Source organism: Anguilla anguilla, chromosome 18 (assembly GCF_013347855.1).
Source record: "Anguilla anguilla isolate fAngAng1 chromosome 18, fAngAng1.pri, whole genome shotgun sequence".
Classification (NCBI taxonomy): domain Eukaryota; kingdom Metazoa; phylum Chordata; class Actinopteri; order Anguilliformes; family Anguillidae; genus Anguilla; species Anguilla anguilla.
In genome coordinates this window covers 27,375,840-27,381,701 of record NC_049218.1, presented here as the reverse complement: position 1 = coordinate 27,381,701, position 5,862 = coordinate 27,375,840, and positions in this window count along the sequence as shown.

The window sequence follows — 5,862 nt, the reverse complement described above, 5'->3', positions numbered from 1 at the left end:
TTCGGCAACAACTTCCGTTAATTAAAGAACGCTAAATGTGAACTTCAAGGCCGTTCGCGAAATTGGACCCACATACCACTACACCGCCCCCGAGTGACTTGTAGGTGTAATTACATTTTATTAATTTTTTTATTAACGTTATATGTAGATATATTTGCCCCCGTAAACTCTCCCATGATGACAAGTGAAACGTGTTTGTGTGAGAGTGAACCATTTAACATATTTATTTGACACGATTTTATATTGTACTGATATAATTATAATTTAATTATAATGAATCTACAGAAAAAGCCTTGCATGGCAGGTTGCCACAGTCCTAGATAATCTAGATAATTCACGTCCCCATGTGTCTCTTACTATCTAGCATTGCAGTGATACAACAGTGAAGTATACTATTCGCTTTCACAAATCATGTCAACACAACAGCCACTGCTGCCAAAAGCCAGAAATACTGATAAGGCCATTCATTTCTCAGCTGTCTGGTGACATTATATTCAGTCCTCTTTAGCACTAATCACTGTTCAAAGTTAAGAGCCTAAATTTATGTGAACATACAAGAAGCAGTTTACTGGACAGCAGCAGTTAATTTTCCTTTCAGTAAATAGTGTCTCTCAGTAAAGTTCATAAGATGTGCATGTAAAAAAAATGTGTGGGCCCCCCCCCCCCCCCCTCCTCCATTTTTAAGAGCGGGAAGGAAGACGACTATGACATTTTCTTGTTGCTTTTTTGGTGATTGTACATTTCCATGCATATACTCAGGTGGGTGTTTTCCGGAGATTGTACTGTATTGGTACTTTCACAGGTTTTAACAGGATGCAGTAAAGCAGTAGGATGTTATTATAAGTGCTGTGCTCTTACACCACCAGTATAATGCACTTTACAAACAAGCCAGTGAATCAGCATAAGTTGTTGTCTTCAAGGTCTCCTACCTGGTGTGAACCATAGAATTCCGAGAGAGCTTTCAATTCCATTTCAAATAAAACCAGACAGCTGGGACTAAGTTTGTGCAGTAGACTTAATATCAATAATATAATATGTTTGTCTTTAGAAGCATAATTGTGTTGGGGTTTTCTCATCACACCAATTTACATGTTGCAATATATAACAACTTAATGGGTACTCATTCAGTATAAAATTAACGTGTTCTACTGTTTATTGCGAAATTTATCCGGGATGGCTCATAAATGCACTTCATTCTCATTCTATTCCTACTGCAGCCTAGTTTTCAATAACATTGTTCTGGCATTAGGAAAATCTGCCTGTTGAAATTACTGTATTGCAAAATATAATCAGAATGAATATGAGAGCACCAGTGTGAAATGTTTAATTTGGAAATAATGTTATCTTAAACTACTAAACTAGGTTTTTATGTGCAGTGCTTTGTGCTTTCTGCTCTTTAGTTTGTCTTACAAAGAAAATGGCATTCAAATATGAGGGAGAATGCAAAGTAGAGTCCGTTTTAACTTGTACAGATGAATTTTAATAATAGCATCTTAAAATTTCCGTGGACAGGGTTAAGCAAATCCAACTGGAAAGAGTTCACAGACTTGGGCGATACGACCCAAAGAGATCATGGCCTCTTGTTGCTAAGTTTGTGAGCTTTAAATCGAAAGAACGAGCCCTTAGCCGAGGGCAAGAGCTGAGAGGCACAAACTTGCTATGAATAATCAGTACTCACACTTATTTGTAGTTTTAGCATACTTATTTATTTATTGGTTTTGCTGCAGGAACAGAGGACCACAGACGATGTGGCCCTCCCTGGAACACACTGCCATCAGTACAGCATGCTGTCTTTTATGTCAGATTTATGAATTGGTTTTTAAATTGCAGATTAGATATTTGGTAGTTGGTATAGCAATGTATCTGTTCAGTGCAATAAATAAATAAATAAATAAATAAATAAATAAATAAATAATATTGTTGGGTAGCAGGCAGGGTGTAGGTGAAGAGGGGAACCCCTCTCCCAAGTCACGGCATCAGAGTTCAAGTCTAAGTTGGAGCCATGTTGTTGTAGCCTAAAGCAAAATATGATTCCTGATTTCCTCAGGATATATCCAAATGTGTAAGTGAAAAGCTAGTGTTGTATATAAGTAACCGTCTTGACCTCTTCCAAGCAAAATAAAATCACTAAAAACCAATCAAAAATGAATAAGTAAAGCACATAAAAATCAACACTTACCTGCCCATAGAAGACCTGTTTGTGTTTGTGAAATATCTGCAGAGAGGTTGGAGGCTCTGGGAGCCTCGACCTCTTCTGAGAATTTACAGGGGGGTCCAGTCATCAGTCATTCCTAAATTATAGCTGTGGTCCATGGCTGGGAGGATGGTCAGCAGATTTTGGGGGCAGCAGTGGGCCTGTAACTGGGGCAGGCCAGCTTAGGGGTACAGGTGATAAAAATAAGCCTGTGAATGTTTGCCTCTCTCCTGTCGGGTCTGTTATTCAGCAGATGTGGTAGTTAACAGTGGGGGTGAGGGAGTTATAACCAGATGCACACAACGCCACAGGGAGAGGTCAATAAATGGCAGTGATGCAGTGTTTGGGAACAGAGGACTCTCTGACCGGATTAGAAGAGCACTGTTGGGCGGAACTGCTGCAGTCAACAAGTACGGTGACAACCAGTAACGAAGCGAATGCATACAGCATACAGCATACAGCACCTGGCAGTACCTCAAAGGGGCTAACAGTGAAAGGGGTGAGAAAAAACAACCAATATGTAGCCCCAACCCATGTGATGCACAACAGCCATTTTTCAGCAGAACGTTCACCACACATTAGCAATACACAGAAATACGATCAATTAGTAGAGTGCGATTTGAAGACTGTTTTGTTTCCTTTTTACTAACCGATGACAATGCACATATTCATAAATATTCTTGTGGTTATGGCTTGTAATAACAGGAACAGCAGTATACATATCAGCTCACATTGACGGACTAACGGTGATTAACGGTGTGGTGTTTCATCTGTCCAATTCTGTGCATTAGCATGTGATCTAAAAGTGATAGTGTGTTTTTTCCCTATATTGTGCAGTTGTAGCAGTAATTTTATATTTCACAGGGCGCTACTGTCATTTTATCTCTGACCTGGCATTTAGGTGTGGGCAGTGGTTTCGTCAGCTTGTTGTCTGGCCTTCTTGTGCCGAGTCTGGCCCTGGGGCGATGTTGAAAGGCCAAGCCTCTGAGGGGTCCCACGCCAGGGGCCACCCCGCCCGGACCCTCGCTGTGAGCAAGTCATCTGGCCTGAAGAAAGCATGCTGGAAAATTTCTGCAAATCCAGTAGTACCAGGCCTTTCAATGCATAACAACAGAACATATAACCACAAAAATGTACTGCGCCACACTTAGATGGCTATGGCTTCACTGTTCAGTGAAAGATTTATAAAAGCCGTAGAAAGATCTATAAAAAGAGACAGTGTAGCTTCTTATCTAAGGCTTTAATAATCTGCAGTTATTCAATATAGTACTGTCTCCTTAAGACATAAGCTGATTTCCATACTGTAGGAATTTCTTTGGAGACTAAGGAAAGATTGAAAATCTGAATGAGCGTTTCTGGTATGTATTATAGATGGCTCAGTCATGTGTTATGTTTGAGGCACCAGTTTACTGTGAAGCTACACTGTAGAACATCGCCAACATTTTTCTAATGGTGAACTATAATTTTATTGTAATCTTATTGTAAATAATGTGGGGTGTTAGTATCTCCATGGGCTATACTTGTCACTTAGGGCATGGAAAATACTCATTCACATTTACTGTGCTGATATGTGCTAGATGAATGTAAAATTTCCAAGGTAGTGATTATAAACAGTAACATTTGTAAAATGTTCCATCCCCATGCAACAAACATTGTATATATTACAAAGGAAGGGGTATGAGACAGTTAACTGATAAGGGCCAGTCTAAAATAGGCACTGTGAACTTTTACAGTCCACTGCGGCAACCAGGTGAGGTTTGTATGTTAGTGCAGTACACTCATATAGATATTAGGGCTGTAGTATTAACACTAGATATCTAGTGTCATGCAGACTGTAAATGTTGAACCAACACTCATACTCAACATTCAGCTCATCAGTCAGGGAGTAGCCACCTCATGTAGCTGCACACTTTATGGTTTAAACTGTGATCAAAATGAGCATCTGTTGCATGACAGCAACTTATGGGCGGGAGCAGCTATTGTTATCACTGCTGGAACCAGATGGCTGAAACAAATAAATATTGCATGTGTTACTGTACAAGTGGGTGTGATTTGATACCCTGTCTTTACAGCTTTGTGCTGGCCTTGACCACCCTGCATACTGAAGAGTGATTGGGCTCGGTTAATGGGCTGAGAGCAGGGAGTGGTGCAGCACCATGTCAATAGCACAGATCATCACAAATATTTACAAAGTAATTTTACATTTTACAAAATTTTATCTTCAGGTACTATTCTTCATAATTTCTGTCTCTGGACACATTTAATCTCCTTTTTTTTTTTCAAACAAGAGAATGAGCCAACATGTAAAACAGTAGAATAAAAAAAAATCTATTCAGTGGATATGCAAGAAAAAGAGTTTTGTTAAGGGGTGCTGTGTATTGTATTAGGAACATCTGATGTATTTCATCTTGGGCTAGGAGTCCAAAAGCATGGTCGCTCCTGCTGTAGGATGTGGTCATTCTCCTCCGTGGACATCGATGATGGGGGAGAGAAGATAAACGACACAATAGTTTTTCAAAGTATTCTTGAAATTATTGCTCCTAATGACAGAAACAGCACTACACATCAGCTCACACAAACTTATATTGAAATTCAAACATAAAACATAGGTGGAGATACGTTTTTGGGATCGGCAGAAACAGCTGGGATCCTCTGTCAATCGCTTTGAAAAGACATCATTCTTTAATCTCTTCTTTTATCCCTTGCCCCGTTTCAGCCTGCTGGGTCCCTGCTGCTCTTAAGAGGGCTTGTTTCACTCCTCTCCTCAAAGAAACCCAGAACCCAGATGCACAACTGACCTGTCTAACTACTCTCATTTTTATCTGAAACTCTCAAGGGTGTAGCTAACTGTCTCACCTCCTCAAGTCCAAGCAATCAGGTTTCAAGCCTGGCCACTCCACTGAGGCTACTCTCCTTGCATGCACAGAGGCTATTCACTCAGGGAGACCTAAGTCAATAAGCTCTGTCCTCATCCAGCTCAAATTGTCTGCTGTGCTTCACACAATAAACCATCAGATGCTTCTCTCATCCCCTGTGGAGATGGACATGTCATGCCCCTCCCTCACATGATTTGCCTATCTCACAGATCGATCCTACCAGGTGGGGATTTGTGTCATTTTGATTCATTTCTCCATCCCCTATTGGCGAGTGTCCTACACAGTTGGTCTTCACCTCTTCTCTCTTTTCACCAAATCACTTAGTCCAGTTATTTCTGTGCTTTGCTGGTAATATCATTACTAGGCTGATAACTCCTTTTTTTCTCATTTTCTCCCTCTGACACCCTAGTTCAGAACATTGCATGCCTGGCTGACATTGCAGCCTGCAAGTCTATCAATCACATGAAGCTCATCCTGGGAAAGCCAGAACCCTTGTTCTTCCTTGCAACGTTCACTGTTGATTGATACTTCAATCACTGTCAATAGCTCTGCAGAGTCATCTTGGTGTGACCCTGGATGACCAGCTGAGTTTTTTGGGATACATTGCAGTATTCACCTGCAAGTTCTCCCTTCACAACATCAGGAGAGTCCACCCCTTCAACGCCCAAGAAGCTACACAGCTACTTGTACACGACCTTATAATTTCTCATCTGGTTTATTGCAATGCCTTTCTGGCTGGCCTACTGGCCTCAGCCATCAAGTCACTTGGACTAGTCCAGAATGCTACTGCCT